Source organism: Pogona vitticeps, chromosome 10, assembly GCF_051106095.1.
Source record: "Pogona vitticeps strain Pit_001003342236 chromosome 10, PviZW2.1, whole genome shotgun sequence".
NCBI classification, from domain to species: Eukaryota; Metazoa; Chordata; class Lepidosauria; order Squamata; family Agamidae; genus Pogona; species Pogona vitticeps.
The window spans coordinates 12,801,529-12,825,094 of NC_135792.1; the positions used below are offsets into that span (position 1 = coordinate 12,801,529).

Here is a 23,566-nt window from a genome sequence, read left to right on the forward strand (position 1 = left end):
ATTACGTGAACATCTTTCATTTTACTGATTGATTGATTGATTGATTGATTGATTGATTGATTGATTGATTGATTGATTGATTGATTGATTGATTGATTGATTGATTGATTATATATACCACTGACTTAGTGCAAAGCACTAGTCTAAGCTGTTTACAGCAACACAGAGAAAAGAGACCCAACCACCCAACATTAAATGTCTCAAGTAAAACAAACAATATTATACAAACCCAAAATGATGGTGACATTTCATTGGTCTTAGATATTGTGTTCTGCAGATGTAGTTTGCTTCCATAGACTAACACAGTTGCTCCTCCTCAATATTTTGGGCTTGTTATCCTAGATCTTCCCCATGGAAAAGGTGTGCTGTAGCATAAATGACCGTCCTTCCTGATGAGAGAGTTTATGGAGAAGGAAGCAAGAGGTGGACTGGGGTGGAAGTTATCTTCAAGGCTTCAGGACCACATCATGTGACATCTCATGAAACCTACAATATGGCCTCCAGACTCCCAAGAGTTTGGGCCGCACATGGAAAGAAGGCCTTTCAAGCCTTTAAAAATGCATCTCTAAATCTTGCATGGAAAGCCAACTGCAACAACAGTCTTTAAAATGTTGTCTAATGTTCAAAATGTGTTTGGTGTGCTAAGTAGCTGGTTGTGCCAATGACATTTGGCACTGTCACCCCATCAATAATTTACACATCAACTAGAAGACACATTTTTCACTGTCATAGCATTTTATCATTAGGGAGATAGATGTTCCTGGCACAAACATACAGGGCTAAAATTTTAGGTGGACAGCCAAATACGTGAAATGCAGAATGCTGATGGAGTAGTTATTGGCAAGGTTTGACGTCCTGGTATTTTAGAAGACTTCAGCCTCTCAGCAGAACATTAAGGCAAAGCAAACAGTTGTCAAACATATCCATCACAAGTAAAAGAATGTCGTTAGTCTCCTCTCCAAGGAAGGTTTATACCTCTGTCAGCATCTGCAAGCCCTGATATTTATAATCAGGATGCTTTCATTGTCTTCTAAATGGACTATGTGTGTCTAGTTAAGTTTTACGGGCCAAATCCATTTTAAGACTGAAGGTGCAATTCTGAAGTTGACTCATCCTCCAATGGTAAATGAGAACAATTCAGATATGTCCTCCTTAATTCAAAGCAGGACAAGAAGTGTTGTTGTTATTTTTATTGATCTTCATAATTTTGGGAAAGTGCATGCTTCTGAAAGGTGTTTTTGCATATTTCTGTAAAACATACAGCATTGGAAAAGTGAAGAACTGTTGCCTTGTTTCATATAGCAGCAAACATGGTAGCACTGGAGAGGTTATTTGAGTCTTTCTAACCAATCCGCCCATCCTGTTATGCCTGCTGTGTATGTATAGAATAAAATACCTCTATACAACAGGACTGCATGTCACAGGAGGCACATAAAGAAATGTCACTTGCCTGACTGAGATCTCACCTCCAACACAAGAACAAGGGGGCAGATGGTCAGGTTTTTCACTACAGTTTGTCCAACGTATCTTTTGTGTAAGAAAGCACAAAGCAAGACCAGGCTTATTGTTCACAAAGACACCAATAACCTATCCAGAGCGACTATGTTACTCGTCCACGCAACAAAGCAATAGTTAGCATTCTCCCACTTTGCATTTTTTTTTACAGAAATGTCCCCAAATGAGTTTTAAAAGTGCACAAAATCTCTCCAAGACTTAACTGTAAAATATCTTGTAATCTTGCACATTTTATCATGAGATTTCCTCTCCCCCCCATTGTGATGACTAAAACAAGCTCAAATCAAGTCAAGATCTGCAGCCACCATGTTACAGTACCCTCTTGTATTTGCATATTAGCAAATTGCTCCCTCTCATCATACACATGCTGCCCAATAAATGTTTTAGGGAAAACATACAGGGAGCAGAACTTAAGCAAACTAGATACTGTGTCAAGAATGACACTTAAACACTGGTAACACCTCAGTCATGGAGAAATATGATCTTCTCTGTAAAGGTTGCTTAAAACAAAAGCTCATTTATCTGAACACGACAGACATATAATCAATTTACATGAAGAATTTTAAAATTAGTCAGATTGTAATGAACTATGAAATACTGATTAATGCATTTTTGCAATATTTGATTAGAAGAGCACTGTGTTCTCAAGCATATTCGTGCCGTTTTGGCATTTATAGGCTAGGAGTGGGTTTCTTGTAAATTGACATAACATATGTTGCCTCTAAATTATGGCAATCTTCCAACCCCTCCCCTTTTCATTTTTTTTTACAAAAACAATATAATTCCAAGTGAAGAGGCTGCATCTAAGGAAAGAATTTTTATTTTTGTAAAGACTCAGAGTATTCACATATATCAGTTGAATTAAGAACAGAGTAGTCACTGGTTTCTCATATTTACAGGTGAATCGGAAGTACTCTCCTGCTGGTCCATTTATCTCCCCACAACGTAGGGACAATATTATCCTTTTAGAGTCCAACTGAAATGGGAGTAGGGAAAGAAAGAGAAAAAGTCATACGGTTACTTCATTTGTAGCGGTTTTCTCCCTTTGACCCACAACATTTTCATAACTGAAGTTCAAATTAGACTACACGCTTATAATACATCATTAGAAGTAGGACTCCCTAGAGAGATAAAAGAAGTCTGAGATGTCATTTCCACATGTTGCAGGTAAAGTTGCTTTTGTTTTGTGATTGGTCTTTGGAAAGGAAACAAGGAACAAGCTTGATTGCTGAGACATGGTGCTTTAAAAGAACTGTGTGAACCAGAGAATGCATGGTAATGGTAGGAAATGCACATTTCTCTAAATATATAATTTAACCCTGAGAGGGGGGGAGAAGAAGTAGTAGTAGTACAGTGGTGCCCTGCAAGACGAATGTAATTCGTTCCACGAGAAGCGCTGTCTTGTGAAAAAATCGTACTGCAAAAAGCGGTTTCCCATAGGAATACATTGCAATGCATTCCTATGGGAACCTCGCAAAACGAATGAATTTTTTTCGTCTTGCGAGGCATTGGTCTCGGGGGGGTCGAACCGTCTTGCGAAGCACGGCCATAGAAGAAGCCGTCTTGTGAGGCACCATAGTGATCGCGAGAACCAATCGTCTTGCAGGTTTTTTGTCCCACGAGGCATTCGTCTTGCGAGGCACCACTGTAGTCCTGTATCATGGGGATACACAGCAAGGGGGGATGACTAGAAAATGCAGACAAAATGATTGGGTGGCTACCAACGTTTCCTCTTGTATCTGGTCTCTGATGTAACTCTCTCACCCTGTCTAATTACTAGGACTTTTCAATACTGAAAGAAGAGTACTGAAAGTCAATAAAGTTCCTGTCCTAATGCAAGGATACATATTTTGGTTTCAGCATTGAATCTGTTGAGATTCAGTAAGATAAGTAAGGTTCAAACTAGGCATTTCCTGGGCTTTAATCCAATTGTTCACCACCATACAATCTAGTTTATATAAGAAGTGGTTCTCTAGATCAGCCATTCTCAATGGAGACCACACGGCCTGGCAAAATGCCCCAGGTAAACCCTACCTTGATGCAAATACCTCAGTGCCCACTGGTGGCAAACCTTACCTGAATGCAAAACTCCTCAGTGCCTGCTGGAGGCAAGCCCTGCTTAAATGCCCAACACCTCAGTGTCTGGAGGCAAACCAAACTACCTCAATGCCTAAGGGGCCATAGCATTTTAAAGTAAATATGAATTGATAAATTTGAATCCAGAAAATATTCATAAATTCGTATTTGTCATAAATACGAATTCCAATAAATCACCTTTTAAAAATTGCCCAATCTCCACTTCCTAGCTATTGCAAGCATCTTAGTTACCCCCTTCCCCAATCTGGAATCTCAGTTCAACTATTACTATTTACGATCAGGCAGAAGTGAAAATCACTTTAGAAACCATGTACAGTAACTAAATAGGACAAATAAAGGTTGCTCTTTAGAGTGATTGAACGGTATGTTCTTTCTTTTTGTATTTTGAATTCCAAGTGATCAGCTTGTTATAACAATTTTAAAGCCTGTTTTTATTTCAGTGTGCTTATTTGGTTTTGGATCTGAGTCCTTTATGATTAAATGATTGTCTTTAAAAACAATTTTATTTTTTATCATTTCTGAAATCCTTACTGTCAGTGATGCTGAGGGCATCAAATCTCTAGAAGTAAAGATAATACCGAGTATGGTAATCTTACTTCCCAGGCAAGTGATAACTTTTCCACTAATTTTCACACGAGTGGGTCACCTCCTTAGCACCTTTTAGCTCTTTAAAACTGTCCACCATTTCCTTGTGCCCCTTCTACAAAACTGGGCAGTGGGCAGAAAATCTGGCTTAGTTGTTGGGGCATCAATCAAGCACCACACAGCGCCATTCAGACATGATTTAGGAACACCTGCAGTGATCATGTATTTTTACATAACCATGGCTTCCTTCTTTGCAATGAATGAAGCATTTGACGGAAAGAAATCCTTCCTTTAACAGAAAATGGCTGTTTCGCAACCCTTTGCATGTTGTTTTACTCGTTTGCCTAGAAATTCTAGTCTCATTCAGGCAGTCTAAAAGCTAGCTGTATGAATCCTCTCAGAGGGGAGCACAACCTTTCAGAGCCCACCTTCCTCAGCTTCTCTGGTAAAAAGTTACTTTTATCAGAGCAACTGAGGAAGGTGGAAAGCAAGATATTCTGCTAAAATACTTTTCTCTGTTAATCACTCTTCTTAGTATATATATATTGGTGATTAACTTCATCCTTTGGGGATCCAGGGAAAAAATCTCAATTGAGGTGCTGTTCAATTACATTATACATATATTAGAAACATACATAAAGTCTTGGTATGTGTGTGTTTGGATTACATACAGCTTTAAACAGCCATATATAAATGGCTTTTTAAAATACTTGTTTTAAATATTTTTAAGCTGTGTGAGTGTGCATGTGTGCCCACCTGTGTGTGCATTCACACACACACACACACACAAACACACACATACACACAGAGAGAGAGAGAGAGAGAGAAAAACATAGGTCTTTTTTTAAAGTGGGAGGGAAGCCATGAAAAGGTGTTGCAAATTAAATATTTACATTACCATTAGTATTTTCACTGTTGCCAGGTGAAATTACTATTTAAAAAGAGCTCTGTGAATTTCCACACTACTCATTCATTTACAAGATAAATATAGTATCCAAAATATCTTTGCACAGTGCTGAGGCCAGCAAAAAAGAGAGAGAGAGAGAGAGAGAGAGAGAGAGAGAGAGAGAGAGAGAGAACTGGACTGATTATCTTGTGCTAAAAGGGTTACACAAGTGAACCAAGATGCTTAAGAAAGATTTTTTTTTTCTGTAAAGTGTACTCAGTGTGGCACATATCAAATTAGACATATTTTAGGAAGTCTAAAAAAATAAAAATGTCAAGCATTGCTATTTTTAGGCTACTATGTTCCCAGATAAGGTTGATGTTTAGGTCGACCATCATTCCACAGAGGGGATACACTAGACCACTCCAGTGTTCAGTGGATACACGAGCAAAGGGCTGGGAGAATACACACTATTTTTACATTTTGCCATAACTGTTTGCTTAGCCCACCCCTGAAATAAACTCGATTTATTTCCATCTGTTCATGAGAAATTCATGGAATCTGTTACAACCCAAAACAAAACAAAAGCAAATCCTCATCCATTCAATCAAGCCAAATTCAAGTTACTCCTGACTGAGAGGTGGTCATGTTGTACCTATTTGTCATATGGATGTTGAAGATGAGGAGCTTGTTAGACAAAGGAGATGTAGTCGGGTGTGGCAAGACCGATGCACCACTAGCAGGGCTGAACACCCAAGAATTCAAACCCAAGCTTTGATTGAAGCTTTCTTCAGATGGAAAAACTTGTCAATTTCAGCATTTCCTGTATTCATTTCTTCACAACTCCCGACTTCTTTCATTCCTGTTTTTTGAATTCATCCATCTGACAATTTCTTAACCAAACAAAATTCTCACTTCATCTCAGGGGAAGAGGTCGCAGGGCAGTGTGTCAGAGTCCTACATGACACTGGAAGGACTGGCGGCCTCTCTCCTCCCCGTCAGAGATGTCTACTGAAAACTACATCCAGTTCCACTTTCAGGCTGAGCTAGCCCATGTGTCCCCATGCCATCTGCCATCTTAAGGCTAGGCCAAGCTCTTGCTCCACGTGAGGTGGGAAGATCCTGGTTTCCCCTTCACCCATTGCATTGCCACTGCCCTCCCATTTGCTTCCTCTCCTCCTCCTTCTGCTCACATTTACTTTACCCTTTTTGCCATACACCATGCCTGCTCACCTCTGTACATCCTTTCATTTGCTTTACTGCATCTTTCCCATACCCATATCTCCTTGCTCTCCAGGCCCTGTCACCTTTTTCCATCTTCTCCTGTCTATGGTCATGTCTTCCTGTCACCCCCAGTCCCCCATTGCCTCTTCCCAGATCCTTCAAACTGCAACCTTTCCAGTCCTCCATTGTCCAGCGCCTCTAGTCAGCATCTCCTCTAGTCCACCTCTTTTTCCTGCCACCTCCAGCTCACCATCTCTTCACATCTCTCCAAGCTTCCCCATCCTCATCTCCAGCCCACAATCACCTCCTTGCACTGTCTCTTTCCCATGTTCTGTTCTACACACAGTAATTTTCTACATGTCAGGCTCAAGAGGATCACTGGAGCCAAAGACTGTTAGCAAGCTAGCCAGAGAAATTCCCTGCATTGCCAAACAGTTGAGTTCCTTCACATGCCACAAGCTATTTCTCCAGACAGCCCATGAAAAAAAAAAATCCATGGGCTCTGAGATGCCTAGAGCCCAGCAGTTAAAAAATAGCTAGCTCAAGACAGCTGTGTCATGCAGCTTTCCAAAGGGGACAAGAGAGAGGAGTAACAAATTTGCCACTCTTTGCTATTTGCTGCTTGAGCCACTTGCCTCCTTGTGGTTGGGCCGGCTATGCTCCAGTTACTGTACTTACTGAAAATAGGAAGACGATAGCTTGTATCCTCCTCATGATCGTTATAAATGCTTAGTTATTCCACCGAAGCATGTCTCTGGGTTCATGCACTGGTTTAAAATAATTTCCTGCCAAGATCTGCCAAGTCTGGGAACTCCCAATAAAGTCTCAGGGAACTGCGGTGGTGCTCAAGGCATACCCTAGATAATGTGGGCCAGAACAGCTGCACGCCAGAGAGCTCACTTCTCCAAATCTGGCAGCGTGCAATGTGCACTGTCAACTCAAAAACTGCACACAAATGTTTAAGGACACCATGTATAAAATGTTTATATTAAGGAATATGGCATACCAAAGAGACACAATTATCGTCGTCGTTTAGTCGTTTAGTCGTGTCCGATTCTTTGTGACCCCATGGACCAGAGCAAGCCAGGCCCTCCTATTTTCCACTGCCTCCCGGAGTTCTGTCAATTTCATGTTGGTTGCTTCGCAGACACTGTCCAGCAATCTCATCCTCTGTCGTCCCCTTCTCCTCTTGCCGTCACACTTTCCTAACATCAAGGTCTTTTCCAAGGAGTCTTCTCTTCTCATGAGATGGCCAAAGTACTGGAGCCTCAGCTTCAGGATCTGTCCTTCCAGTGAGCACTCAGGGTTGATTTCCTTTAGAATTGATAGGTTTGTTCTCTTTGCAGTCCAGGGGACTCTCAAGAGTCTCCTCCAGCACCACAGTTCAAAGGCATCAATTCTTCGGCGGTCTGCTTTCTTTATGGTCCAGCTCTCACTTCCATACATCACTACAGGAAAAACCATAGCTTTGACTATTCGGACTTTTGTTGGCAAGGTGATGTCTCTGCTTTTTAAGATGCTGTCAAGGTTTGTCATCGCTTTCCTCCCCAGAAGCAGCCATCTTTTAATTTCGTGGCTGCTGTCTCCATCTGCAGTGATCATGGAGCCCAAGAAAGTAAAATCTGTCACTGCCTCCATATCTTCCCCTTCAATTTCCCAGGAGGTGATGGGACCAGTGGCCATAATCTTAGTTTTTTTTTGATGTTGAGTTTCAGACCGTTTTTTGCACTTACCCTCATTACAAGGTTCTTTAATTCCTCCTCACTTTCTGCCATCAGAGTGGTATCATCTGCATATCTGAGATTGTTGATATTTCTTCCAGCAATCTTAATTCCGGTTTGGGATTCCTCCAGTCCAGCCTTCCGCATGATGTATTCTGCATATAAATTAAGTAAGCCAGGGGACAATATACAGCCTTATCGTACTCCTTTCCCAATTTTGAACCAGTCAGTTGTTCCATATCCGGTTCTAACTGTTGCTTCCTGTCCCACATATAGGTTTCTCAGGAGATAGACAAGGTGGTCAGGCACTCCCATTTCTTTAAGGACTTGCCATAGTTTGCTGTGGTCCACACAGTCAAAGGCTTTTGTATAGTCAATGAAGGAGAAGTAGATATTTTTCTGGAACTCTCTGGCTTTCTCCATAATCCAGCGCATGTTAGCAATTTGGTCTCGAGTTCCTCTGCCCCTTCGGAATCCAGCTTGTACCTCTGGGAGTTCTCGGTCCACATACTGCTGAAGCCTACTTTGGAGGATTTTGAGCATAACCTTGCTAGCGTGTGAAATGAGTGCAATTGTGCGGTAGTTGGAGCATTCTTTGGCACTGCCTTTCTTTGGAATTGGCATGTAGACTGATCTTTTCCAATCCTCTGGCCACTGTTGAGTTTTCCAAACTTGCTGGCATATTGAATGTAGCACCTTAACAGCATCATCTTTTAAGATTTTAAGTAGTTCCACTGGAATGCCATCACCTCCACTGGTCTTATTGTTCGCCAGGCTTTCTAAGGCCCACTTGACTTCACTCTCCAGGATGTCTGGCTCAAGGTCAGCAACTACATTGTCTGGGTTGTCCGGGATATCCAACTCTTTCTGATATAATTCCTCTCTGTATTCTTGCCACCTCTTCTTGATGTCTTCTGCTTCTGTTAGGTCCCTATGGACCTATTCTATTGGATCTCGAGTTCATTCCATCTTGTATCATCAACATAATCATTGCATATAATTGTGTCTTTTGTTAGGTCCCTATGGACCTAACAGATTCAGTTCCTTCATGGATTGCTTCATGGATTGCTGCCTTGTCGTGGCGAAGGGGCTTGAGCAACTCAGAGAAGCTATGGGCTATGCCGTGCAGGGACACCCAAGACGGACAGGACATAGTGAAGAGTTCAGACTAAACGCAATCCACCTGGAGTAGGAAATGGCAATGCCACTCCAGTATCTTTGCCAAGAACGCCCCATGATCAGAAACAAAAGACACAATTATATGCAATGATTATGTTGATGATACAAGATGGAATGAACTCGAGATCCAATAGAATAGGTGCACAGAGCTCAGCCTTTAATATTGCTAAAAATGAATATAGCTGTGCTTCATCTTGTGTACTGGGGTCATGGCACAGGGGTAAACAAAATTAGGGAGAATGAGATGAAGATACATATACCGCCATCCATCCCCATCCGTCCTCCAGGCCTGCAGACTACCGAGGTACATGGCACATATTTGCTGAACCAGCTTGGCTCCTTGCGAGGTGCAAGGCAATATGTTTCTGTTCATTTTCAGAATGTGATACGACTTGGAGATAAAATGGATGTCTGCCTGCTAGACAGGTGCCAGAGACATCATTATTCCATCTCGGTGTGATTAATTCTTATTGGCTCCTTGCCAGATGGCATAGAGAGGAAAACTCTGCACTGCCAATCATATGACCTGAGATGACAGAACAACATTGTGGGTAGCCAGCTTAATCAGGCAAAGGTCCAACCACTACAGGGTGTCATTTATAATTTCTATAACATATTTCTCTCCCTTCCCGACTCACCCCCCCCCCCACCGGAAAACAAACCGCTTATTTGGATAGTTCTCAAAGCCATTATTATAACAAATTATTCTCCCTACTCTGTAAAACAAAAAAATAATAATCCAACCACAGGAAGAACGCCCAGATTTTAAATTGAAGCATTGTCAAGTTGATGGTAGTGATGATGTGATTAGCACTACTCTTAGATGCCATGTAATATGTTTGTTGCAAGACTGTGTTGTTTCCAAGTACAAGTGGGGAAAGGAAATGGATGCTACAATCCACACTTTTGCCATACTTTCCATCTTGTTTTCTATCCGTAAGGATTCTTTCAAATGTACCCTGTTTCCGCTAAAACAAGACCTAACCAGAAAATAACCCCTAGTATGATTTTTCAGGATGCTCGTCATATAAGCCCTACCCCCAAAATAAGCCCCAGTTAAGTGAAACCCTGCCCTCCACCCTTGTGCAGCAACCGGAAGAAGATGACAGGACAGTATTTGAATAAATGTAGATTGTTGTACATGAAAAAAATAAAACATCCCCTGAGAATAAGCCCTAATGTGTTTTTTGGAGCAAAAATTAATATAAGACCCTGTCTTATTTTCAGGGAAATAGGGTAGGACAACTTTTAAAAGTCTGATCCAACCACTAACACCTTCAGTCTTACCTGGTACTGTACACTAGCGACACACCATATGAGTGTGCTGATGGCATGCTTTAAATTGTAGAACAAAAGTCACTTGAGATAAAAACAATATATAAGTATGAATATTCCTACCTACCTATTTAGGTTAGAGCCTAATGAAATATTTTCAGCATAAAGAATGGTTCACTCTGGCCTAAACTTAATATTCCCAAATCCCCAACTGAATCTGGAAAAGCAGATGTGTCTTGGAAGCTCAGGTTGCCATTGGTGTGACTGCCGTGACATCACAGAGTTTCATACAGCAACCTAAGCATAAGCTGAATGAAACTGGGAACACTTAAGATTTAAATTCTCTTGTCAGCTATTTCTTGTTAGGGATGAACATACAAAGGTTGCCTACTCACAGTGAGTTTTGAGATCACAATTTATTGATGCAGAACTTGGAATGGGTGCCCTTCCTTCCCCCCCCCCCAAAAATGTGACAAGTTAGTGTTAGCCACTGCTTTAAGAAGACAAAGGCCAGTATTTTGGTGCATTTAGTTGACTCAGCAGGATTTGCCTATGTGTTCAACTGCCCCATTCCTCAATTCATTCAATACGTTTACTCTCACTGGGAAAAGTCATGGTCAATGTGTCGTGTATGACATATTATTTATGTAGCTCCACTTCTTATTTTATTTAAAAAATAATATCCTTCAGAGCAGCAAAATGGCCTCAAATGCTCCAAATCCTGACAGAATAGCCCCCTAAATCCAACACTTTAGATCAGGCTTGTCCAACCCATGGCCCGAGGGCCACATGCGGCCCAGGTCAGCTCGTAATGCGGCCCAGTGCAATTTTTTATTTTAAAAGAAATTCCAAAGTTTCAAGTTACACTGCCGGCGCTTGCATCTGGAATGAGGCTGGGGCACGTCACAACAGTAGAGGGGGAGAGAGGGAAGGAAGGAAGGAGCGGGAGGGGAGGGGACAGGGGGGCTGCGTGACTGCATTGCGCCATCCTCGTCAATAGGTGGACCCCCTCCCGGCCCCATAAAGCCGCCAGAGTCGAAGTTGGCAGCCTCTGCTGTCTGAGATCACAGCTGCCAGTAAGCGCGCTTGGAGCGGGGCTGCGGAGGACGGCTAGGGCTGCCCCCCCCATGCGGCCCAAACCAAATGTATGTGCGGCCCAAACCAAATTTTCATCTTCTAATGTGGCCCAGGGAAGGTGAAAGGTTGGACACCCTTGCTTTAGATCTAAAAAGTAAATGTTACTTATTCCTTTTAATCATAAATGATCCCTTATTCTCTTTCTCTCACACACCCTCTGTTTCTTGCTCTTTCAAGCTGTCTTTGCCCTCCCCCTTCAGTGGCAGTGTTGCACAGGGCTAGGTGGAAATCTAATTCTCACTAGTGAACACACATGTGCACGCACACACACACACACACATACAAACACATTAGCACTGCTTTAGATCACTACATTATTACATAAAGAAGTCATTGCTATGCTTTCATCGTTCACAATGTAAGTTATTACAGGTAACAAGTAACTTGTAACCAGTTATTTCCAAGCTCTGAGCAGGTTTTGAACCTTCGAAGTAAACACACTCATATGAATCATACAAACTGCTCTTCTTATATATGTGGTCAGTCAGATAAGGCTTGCATTTACATACCATCTAAGGTCTATGTGAAATACGCTTCAAAACAAGGGAGTCTTTTAAAAAAACCACGTTGGTGTGAAAGTAAAGTTTCTCCAGGTCTTTAACACCCAAGGGTTAGGGTGGCAGGGGAGAGGAAATCACAATAAAATTGCCAAATCAATAGGTTTGATCCAATGAATGTTCATGAGTATGTCACATTAGTACCTATTCATACTCTAAATGCAATATATGGCATACTTGTATAAGGAAAACATTATGACACAGTAATTTGGGCTCTGGGAGAGTAATTGACTTAAGATATGCTGATAAAGATCGATTGCAAAGGTTTGGAGTTATGACACCAACAAAGTTACAATGACATTAGCACAAAGAGAGAGACACAAATCCATTACAAAGATACAATCAAATATTCAAAGAAGCCCGGCTTTCTCATTACTTATTCATGCTAATACAAGTATATTAAGAAATCTAAACAGTGTTAGCACTCAATCTCTCACAGACCAAATGAGGTTTTGCATTTATCAGCCGCAAGTCATCAGGACCTAACGTTAGCTGTACAAAGGTGGTAATGTGACATAACTGAGATATTTATATCAGCCTACACTGACTGAAAGATACAGTGGAATTTATTAAATTGAGTAATGCCTCTGCATTCTGTGCTCCAATAAAAGAAATAACTGTGCAGAAGTCATTTCCCCAGACAATAAGATTTACCTTTGTAATCACATAACAATCCTGTATATTCTCTCTCTCTCTCTCTCTCTCTCTTTCTCTCTCCACTCCCCTCCTTTCAGAGGTTGTGTAGCAGAGGGCTGTGGAAATCAGATTACCACTAAAACCTTCCATTTTATCCCCTATAGATAATTTCTTCTGAACAGCAGAAGAAAAGATATCTAGATATGCAACTTTCCTTACCGCTCATTATTCTCCTTATGGTCAACGGACCGAGAATCACTGCACTGTTTTATTCCTCTTTATTTGTTTCCCAGTAGAAAGCACAAAACTTGCTAGGTCTTGTGGCTCACACCATGGTTGTGATGGCGCAGCTCTTAGAAATAACTCATTTGCCTGTCAGAGATGTTTGGCTAGGACAGGCTCAGGAAATGGCCATCCAGTTTCTCCTATAGCGGTGTTCGGAGATTGCCATTTGGGTGAAATCTCTGCTTCAAGGGAAAACTGAAATAATGTCAACACCAAGCATGGTGGGATAAATGCAGTCCTTTCTCATCAGACAGCGGTTTCTGCAGAAGGACCTCTATTAACAACCCTAATCTTCAGGCAGGATCACATGGCAGGGAACGTGCTCCTTTTGGTATTTGAATCTATGCTGTTGTTGTTACATGCTGTCAAGTCATTTCTGATTTATAGCAATCCTATGAATGAACTGTCTACAAAATGTCCTATACTCAACAGCCCTTCTCAGCTCCTGTTAACTCATGATTGTAGCTTTCTTTATTGAATCAACACATCTCTTCGTCTTTTCCTGCTGCCTTCGGTTTTTCTTATGATTATTGTCTTTTCCAGACAGTCTTGTCTTCTCATGATGTGACCAAAGTATGACAGCCTCCTTTTCATCATTTTTGCCTCCAGAAACAGGCTGGATTTGCTCTAGGACCCACTTGTTAATCTTTCTGGCAGTCTAAGATATCCACAAGGCTCTCCTCCAGCATCACAATTCAAACGAATCATTTTTTTCCCTCTCACCTTTCTTAAATGTCCAGCTTTCACATCCATACATAGTAAACTGAGTAAAAGAATGTGGATGATCTTGGTCTTGCTCTCCATTGATGCATGCTTACACTTGGCTATCGTTTCTAGTTCCTTATTGTTGCTCTTCTGAGTCTCAGCCTTCTTCTGATTTCTTGGCTGCAGTCGCCATTTAGATTGAGGACTGAACCAAAGTAACAAAATCTTTCATTATTACAGTTTCTTCATTGTCAATATTAAAGCTGTGGACTTCTTCTATAATCATGTTTTTTGCCTTCTTCATATTCAACTGCAGTCTTGCTTTGGTATTTTCTCCTTTAACTTTCACTAGAAGTCACTTTAGGTCATTGCTGCTTTCTGACAGTAAGATGGTGTCATTTGTATATCTTAAATTATTGCTGTTTCTTCCACCAGCTTTCACTCCATCATCTGAATTAAGTCCAGCTTTCTATGATATGTTCTGCATACAGACTGAACAGATAAGTGGATAAAATGCATATTTGTATGATTAGCCCTAGTATGATTTTCCAGGATGCTCATAATATAAGCCCTACCCCAAAAATAACCCTCAGTTAAGTGAAATCCCGCCCTCCACTATTGTGCAACCAGAAGAAGATGACATGACTATATGAATAAATTTAGATTGTCGTACATGAAAAAAAAACATCCTCTGAAAACATGCCCTAATGCATTTTTGGAGCAAAAATTAATATAAGACCCTGTCTTGTTTTGGGGGAAACACGGTATTATATTGTTGAACAGATCGTGCTGTCATGAAGTTTTTCCTAACATTTAGACAACATCTCCTTTCTTGTAATTTGAATCCATGACTTGAAGTCCTAACCTATGGAAGTGCAGAAAACACGCTTGGTCCATGGGACCACCTTTCTACTATTTGAATATGGCTGTCATCTCATCTCCCAATCCACCAAATACCATCTTGTTTGGGCTTTGATCTCATACTTTCAATAACTAATATAGTGGGAACATTTCAATCTTGGAAGGAAGGAAGGAAGGAAGGAAGGAAGGAAGGAAGGAAGGAAGGAAGGAAGGAAGGAAGGAAGGAAGGAAGGAAGGAAGGAAGGAAGGAAGGAAGGAAGGAAGGAAGGAAGGAAGGAAGGAAGGAAGGAAGGAAGGAAGGAAGGAAGGAAAGCTTGGAAAAGTTAGTGTTGTGTGACCATCTAGGAAACTCCCCCAGTGTATTCAGACACCGGGGTAGAATGGGTCAGATATCCAGATAAAAATAAAAAAGCTGTAGCACCTTAAAGACTAACTTATATTTCAATGTGTGCTTTCCTAGCTATAACCACTTCTTCAGACATAGTAGAGTGAAGCAAAGACACGGGTTATATAACAGGTAAGCACAGCAGACAGCTTGGTGAGGTGACAAAAGCACTGTTGTCACAGGTATAATCAATAGTGAGAACATTGGTTTCAATGGATTGTCCCACATTTTTAATGAGGCACAAATGGCAGAAGTCAAGACCCAACCACCGGCACCATCCACTACCTTGTGCAATCAAGCAGCAGCTGATCAGTTTCCAGAGTACACTCCATATACAGTGGTGCCTCGCTTAACGACGATAATCCATTCCAGGAAAATCGCTGTTAAGCGAAAACATCGTAAAGTGAAAATAAAAAGCCAACTGAAACGCATTGAAAACCGTTCAATGCATTCCAATGGGCTAAAAACTCACCGTCCAGTGAAGATCCTCCATACGGCGGCCATTTTCGGTACCTGTATAGCGAGGAATCCGTCCCTAAACACAGTGGGGAGCCACTTTAATTACCCGGCAGCCATTTTGAAGCTGCCATCAACTTTTAAAAAAACATCATTTTGTGAATAATCTGAAGCAGGGAACCGATCATCGCAAAGCGAAAAAACCCTATTTAGACTATCGTTTTGCGATCGCAAAAGCGATTGCAAAAACGTCATCGTGAAGCGGATTCGTCATAATGCAGGGTAATCGTAAAGCGGGTCACCACTGTACAAGATTGCAGGGAGAATTATAATCTTCAATATATATATAGTGAGCTAAGAATCCCTGCTCAATATTAAATCCCTTTGATGGGTTCTCGAGCTGAAGTATACATTTTATCTCAACTGTCTCTCTTTCCAGGCTTGCTTTGTGGATATTTTTCTGTCCCCCGGTCACCAGTTAAACATTCTATAGTGTCCAAAGAGATCAAAATGTTCTGAAGCAGGTTTTTATGTGCTGCCATTTTTAATGTCATATTTATGTCCATTAATTTTCTTGTATAGTGATAGCCCTGTTTGCCCCATGGAGAGTGTGACAAACCCAGACCTACTGGGATCTGCCACACAGTTATACTAAGCTGCCACCAACCATTCCCTTTAAGAAGTCACACAGACCAGGGATGGATTTTTAAACAATAAAAAGAGTAAGGTTTATTTAAACACACACATGGAAAAATAAAACAATCAGGTGAATAAATAAAGTAACGTGGCTTATTCTCACTCATACAAGCATACAGTTTGGTTCACCCAGAACCCTTAACTTGAAGCACAGACCCTGAACCTATCAGTTCTGGCTAACCAACAGACACCTGAACCTATCAGGTTGGTACTCTGACACACAGAAGTACCCTGTCTGACAAACAGACTCCCACAACAGCTTCTTCTTCCCAGCTGCTGCTTCGTCACACCCCAGTGTCTCTCAGTGTCTCTCCACACACCACACAGGCATCACATATTTATACAGTACAGCCCCTCCTCCTGATGTCCCGCCTTCCACTCCCCATAGGATGGAACTTTCCCTCCAAACCCATGACAGACAGGTAACATCAGTGCTGTTATGTAACACCTCCCCTCTTTATAAGTTGTTTTGTAGGGGGAAAGCTAACGTGCTTTTCACCAAAAAACAACCTGAATAAAACATACAACAACATTTATACATACCATATTATACTTACTCATACTTACATTCTAAGTTAACCATAGCAAATAGGCATTTAAACATTTACCATATACATTACATCAATTTACCTTTATTCATACAAACCAAATTCAAAACCAGGTACATTTTACTTTTTGTCATCATTATATACACATAGTCCATGTTTCTTTCGCCGTCTTCATTCTTCAGGTCTTCTTGATAAGGCGTCAGCAACACAGTTCACTGACCCTCTGACCACCTTCACTTCAAAGTCATAGTCCTGTAGGTTTAAAGCCCACCTCATAAGTTTGCTATTGTGGGTTTTCATTGTCTTTAACCATTGCAATGGTGAATGGTCAGTACACAGAATAAAATGTCTTCCCCAGATGTAAGGCTTGGCCTTCTGGATCGCGTAGACTATGGCCAAACACTCCTTCTCCACGGTTGCCAAATGTCTCTCACCTTTCTGAAGTTTCCTACTCAGGTAGGACACTGGATGTTGGTCACCATTCTCATCCTCCTGGCACAGAACTGCTCCTACCCCGCTGTTAGACGCATCGGTGTAGATGATGAACTCCCGGTCGAAGTCTGGAGCACGCAGGACAGGATAGTTGATTAACGCCTCCTTCAACCTCTGGAACGCCGCCTCACAGTCGCTGGTCCACGGGATGCGGTCATCAGCCTTCTTCCTCGTCAGATCGGTCAGCGGAGCCGCAATCTCGCTAAACCTCGGGATGAACTTTCTGTAGTAGCCCACCAACCCAAGAAATGATTTGACCTTTTTCTTGGTGTTGGGTCTAGGCCAATCACGAACAGCTTCTATTTTGGCCTCCAGGGGTTTTATCATTCCTCCCCCTACCATGTGACCCAAGTATTTTATTTCCGGGCTACCCAGCTGACACTTGCTGGCCTTTACTGTTAGCCCTGCTGCACTTAACCTCTGCAGCACTAACTCCAGGTGTATCAGGTGATCTTCCCAGGTATTACTGAAGATCCCTATGTCGTCAATGTAGGCCACTGTAAAGTCACTGAGCCCTGCCAAGGTCTGGTCCATCAGCCTTTGGAATGTGGCTGGTGCATTTCTGAGACCAAAGCTCAGGACTCGAAACTCATAGAGACCAAAAGGGCTGCAAAAGGCAGTCTTTTCTTGATCCCTGGGATCAATTCTTAATTGCCAATATCCCTTTACCAGGTCCAATGATGAGATGAACCGACAACCCCCTATGGTTTCAATCAGGTTGTCTAGCCTGGGCATTGGGTAGGCATCAGGAGTGGTTACACGGTTTAATTTCCTGTAATCGACACAAAACCTAATGCTCCCATCAGGCTTGTCCACAAGGACTATCGGAGAGGACCAAGGACTAGAAGAGGGGACGATTATGTTCTCCCTCAGCATCTCGTCCAGCTCCTTCCGCACCTTGTCCCTATAGGGTCCCGTTACTCGGTATGGGGATACTGCCTGCGGGGGTGCATCCCCTGTGTGGATCCGATGCATCACTCCCTTCACTATCCCCGGCTTGTTGGAAAACACCTGCTGATATTTACTAAGCAGCATTTTTAGTTCTTGCTGCTGGTCTTGGGTGAGTGCAGGACTGATCTTTACCTCCTCTGGGTTGTATTTTACTTCCCCTCTACCCTCCCAGAAGGGTAATTCAGCTTCCTCACTCTCAGCTGCTTTTATCGCGAATAAAACCCTCTGTTCCCCTCTGTAGTAGGGTTTTAAGGCATTCACATGAACCACCCTCCTTGCTTGGTTCTCCTCCTGCTCTATTAGGTAGTTCAGGTCTGACATCTTGGAAATGACCCTATATGGTCCTGCCCATTTGAGCTGCAGTTTGTTCTCTCTGCAGGGCCTAAGCCAAAGCACTTCCTCCCCTGGGTCAAAGTGCCTCTCTCTAGCTTTGTGGTCATACCATGTTTTCTGTCTGACCTTCTGAGCTTGCAGGTTTTCTGCTGCCAGCTCTAGATTTTTCTTTAGGTCATTCATCAAGGTGTCTATGTAAGTCACAACGTCTTGTGGGTCATCCTGGGTGATCTGCTCCCAATTTTGTTTGATCAAATCAAGGGGCTCTTTCACCCCTAAGTGTGCAGCAAACATGTCAGAGTGACCCCTTTGTAATATCCTGGGGCGATACTTTTCAGGTACCACCAGCTGACTTCTGATCCCATCTCCCCCTTTTGAGATATTCCTCAGGGTTTCTCTATATAAAATCCCCTTTTCCTCCAGAAATCTCACTGGGGTTTCAGGTGTTAGCTGAGCGTCAGTCACCTGTTCAAAACACTTTTGGAGAGTGGCGTCTGCCTTTTGCTGCTGTCCAAATCTGCTGTCTGTGGTTAAGGTTTCCACCACAGCTTCTGAACTCCCCTCTGCTTCCGTCTCTGGCTCATCATTACCCCCCTGAACTGTCCCCGTGGTGGCTTGTGAGCGTGTAATCACTAGCACCCGTTTCACATGTTCAGCCAGGTCATTTCCCACGAGCACGGCTGCTGGCAGAGTCGATGAAATCGCTAGCCGCCAAGCTCCCCTCCAGCCTTGAAAGTTGACAGGTACCTCTGCTACTGGCAGAGAGATTACCTGCCCCTCAATCCCTGCCACCTTTATGCTCTCATTTGGGATTATAAACTCCCTAGGGATGATATCTGGATGGCACAGGGTTACCTGGGAACACGTGTCCCGCAGCCCCCTATACTGACGGTCAAGTATTCCTACGTCCACCCCTGCTGTCTCAAACAACTGAGAATCTGTTTTCACCAGCAAGCAGCGCTTTACCTCTATAAGAGGACCATTTTCCTCAGCCTGATCAGCATGGGTGGCTGTTCCAGACTGAGTAGCCATGGCAACAGGCTCCCTCAGTGACACTGAGCCTTGCTCTTTCTGGACACAGAACACAGCTTTTGGCTTGGTCCCACTAGACTCCTGAGGCACCATTCCTTTTAGCTGCTTTAATATCTCACACTCTGAGATTAGATGACCCTTTCCCTGACAGAAATAACATTTTCTGGTGTATTTTGATTCTCTCTCATCTTGTTTTGGTTTTCCCTCCAAAATCTGAGGTCTTAGTTTCATGTCTGAGGGCTTCCCTTCACCATGGGCCCCTCCCCCTTGCTGGCTTTTCCCTGGTCCCTGAGAGTACTTGCTGTAGGTTTCTTTGGGTTTACCTACAGATTTCCCCTCACCCAAGGGCTTTCTTATTTGGGAAATAAAATCTGCGATCTCTGCGGCTGCTGCCACAGATTTAGGTTTCCTTTCCCTCACCTGGAATTTCAATTCCCCCTGCAAGACTGAATAGAACTGTTCCAGCGCTATCAAGTCTTTAAGCTGCTCATAGGTCTCTGTCCCTTCCTGCGATAGCCATTTCTCAAGCAGCCTCACCAATTGGGCCCCCACTTGGGTAAAGGTCTGTTCTGGTTTTTTTGTGAGGGACCTGAATCTTTGTCTCAGCTGCTCCGCATTTATCCCATGTCTGGCAAAGACCAGTTTTTTAAACTCTGCAAAATCTTTCATCAGTTCCTCAGGCATCTCGGCATAAACCTCAGCCAGGCTACCACTGATTAAAGACCGCATGATGGTCATCTTCTCAGTTTCCCTCACTGAGAAGTCCACAAACGCTCTTTCCACTAAGGAAAAGAACACCTCAGGACAATCTCCCTTGTGGTACACAGGGAATTTCTTCAGGTCAGCTTTAGACAATTGGCCTCCCTCAGAATCCCTATTATTATTATTGTTCTGGTTCATCAGTTCCAGTTTTCTTAATTCAAACGCCATTCTCTCTCTCTCCATTCTTTCTTCTCTCTCCATTCTCGCTCTCTCTAACCTTTCCTCCATTTCCCTCACCCTCAGTTCATGCTGTTGGGCTAGGATCAATTTTCTGAGTTCTGGGTCCTGCTCTCCTGTGCTGTCACCTTGCACTGAGCCAAATTCATCCTCAGAACCTTGGTCAATCTGGGGGTCTTTCACTTCACTCATCTCGGCCATCTGGCTTCGAGTCAAGGGCATAATCCCCCCTCAGAACAGGCTGCTTTAAAAAGTCAAGCCTCAAAATAAAACGACCACTTTTTTCCTTCTTGCCTCAGAACCAGCTCTCCCTAGAGACTGCTGCTGTTCTTCAGCACTAAACTTGTAACAGTATCGAGTCAGAGCCTACCCCCCTCTGCTGGGCCTCTCAGCTGGCAAGCTAGCTCGCTGTTGCTACGCAGTTTTTCCTCAGCTTTTTCCCGCCAAAACTAGGCTGCCTCAGAGCACCTTAATCTAAGTCTCCCCAGTTGGCACGTTCTTCTACTAGCGCACCTCCCCGTGAGGTACACCTAGAAGATTACCTACGCGCCTCAGACTGTCCCTGACTAGACCCCCCTTGCTCTGGGCACACTTGCCAAGGCTTTGCTGGACCACTGGACAACTGGACCAGTCGTATCCCACACGCTGGACACCAATCAATGTGACAAACCCAGACCTACTGGGATCTGCCACACAGTTATACTAAGCTGCCACCAACCATTCCCTTTAAGAAGTCACACAGACCAGGGATGGATTTTTAAACAATAAAAAGAGTAAGGTTTATTTAAACACACACATGGAAAAATAAAACAATCAGGTGAATAAATAAAGTAACGTGGCTTATTCTCACTCATACAAGCATACAGTTTGGTTCACCCAGAACCCTTAACTTGAAGCACAGACCCTGAACCTATCAGTTCTGGCTAACCAACAGACACCTGAACCTATCAGGTTGGTACTCTGACACACAGAAGTACCCTGTCTGACAAACAGACTCCCACAACAGCTTCTTCTTCCCAGCTGCTGCTTCGTCACACCCCAGTGTCTCTCAGTGTCTCTCCACACACCACACAGGCATCACATATTTATACAGTACAGCCCCTCCTCCTGATGTCCCGCCTTCCACTCCCCATAGGATGGAACTTTCCCTCCAAACCCATGACAGACAGGTAACATCAGTGCTGTTATGTAACAGAGAGTACAGAGGGGTATTGCTGACAAAGGATGGCATAGATAACCCTGGCAGATGAACAAGTAAATGGGCCTCTGATGACATTGCTAGGGTTGGTAATTATGTGGCCAAAGAAGATGTGGGGACAGAGTTAGCATCAGTGTGCATGGGGGGGGACAGAACCATATGGACCGGTTTTCTTTATGCCAGGAAAACAAGAAGCTGGCACCTTCCATCCAGATCATATTTTGTGTGGATCTCTGGACTATCTGACTGTTTTCGAGGATGTTATAAGAGCTTGGATGAAATGGGTATGATTAGGACTTGATCTCGCAGAGGAGAACTACTTGGGCATTTTTGCTTGAGTGTCACACAGAGCAGGATGAGTTGGCAGAGATCCAGGAATTCTAAGGAACTGCATGAAGGCAGGGGTGGCAAAAAAAAGAGCAGGGATTGGGTTTGGGTTTGGGTTTGAAAACAGAATGAATAATGTGCCAGAGAGAAATGTGACTTTCATTCCATGTGTGGGAAACAAAGATCATATAACTTGCTCTTGGCTATGTCATTTGAGAATCATCAGATCTTTTCTCACTTGAATGATAAATGTCAGATTCTCATAAACAGCATCCCATCACACATTCTCTTTCACTTGAGCTGCAGTTGAAAGGAAATTACTGGAGGAAAAAGCACTGAAGTTGCTATTACTAAGGAATAGAGACCCTTTAGTAGAAGGAACATTTTTGAAGTGTGCAAGGGAAGAAGGTATTGTGATTAGCCTATGTATCCGCCCAGAGACCTTTGGGGAGTATGGACGGCATATATGTTAAATAAATAAATATTGTTCACCCAAATACAAATTTTACTGTGTTTGTTTGGATTTACTCTTTGGTAAATGTGCAACTCAGAGCCAAAATCATCAGTCCCAAGTAGAGTTCCATTACGGAATAAGTGAGACCTTGGTAAATCAGCACACTTGTACATTCCATTGATTTAGTGGCTGAAATCCTGTTGCTCAATTCACACTTCTTTTTTGGGTTGGGACAAGGACGGAGGAGTGAAAGGCTCCCTTACCACCTCATGTGGCAGGGATAAATAAGCACGTGGCTCATAGGGGTAATTTGAAGACACAAGTGCTTACCACGATGGCCCACATCAGCCAACCTCCCTGTAACTGGGGAGTCTAAAAAACCAATCACCCATCAGAGGATGGCAACAAAGACAATCAGGAGACTGGAAACCAAGACCTTATACAGAAAACTGAAATAACTGGGCATATTTAGCCTTGAGAAAAGAAGACTGACGGGAGATATGATCACACTTTCCAAATACTTGAAAGACTGCCATACAAAGGAGGGTCAGGATCTATTCTCAATCATCCCAGACTACAGGATATGTAATAAAAGGCTCAAGCTACAGGAAGTCACATTTAAATTGAATATTAAGAAAAACTTCTTAACTATTAGAGAAGTATGACAATGGAACCAATTACTTCAGGAAGTGGTGAGTGCTGCAGTGCTGGAGGCATTCAAAAGAAAATTAGACAACCCTCTGTCACATATACTTCGACTGAATTCCAGCATTGAGAAGGGGTTTGGACTCGATAGCCTTATAGGCCCTTCCAATTCCGTGATTTTATGATTCTGTGATTTAATATCAACCAATGAGGATCATGCATTTTGGAAATGTAATAGCTCTTGCTTGCCCAATCAAAACCAAATCACCTTCAAATACTCAGAGAGAATAAGGATATGTTGAGATATGTTGTCACCATCTGTGTCCATAAAAATGTCCTGGCATTCTGACTCCATTATCCCTGATGCTACTTCACCATAGTATATAAAAGGAATTCAATGGCTGAGAGATACAACAAACTGCATGCACTGAACATTGTAAACAATCT

The 23,566-nt window shown here is 42.7% G+C and overlaps 1 long non-coding RNA gene across 1 annotated transcript; it reads right to left on the reverse strand.

Moving 5' to 3' along the window:
- Positions 1–2,319: 2,319 nt before the first annotated feature.
- Positions 2,320–13,181, reverse strand: LOC144584348 (uncharacterized). Its single transcript, XR_013538543.1, has 2 exons — positions 13,032–13,181; positions 2,320–2,491 (listed from the first exon to the last, which is right to left on the reverse strand). It is a non-coding gene; the product is annotated as an uncharacterized LOC144584348 (long non-coding RNA).
- Between the last annotated feature and the right edge of the window lie 10,385 nt (positions 13,182–23,566).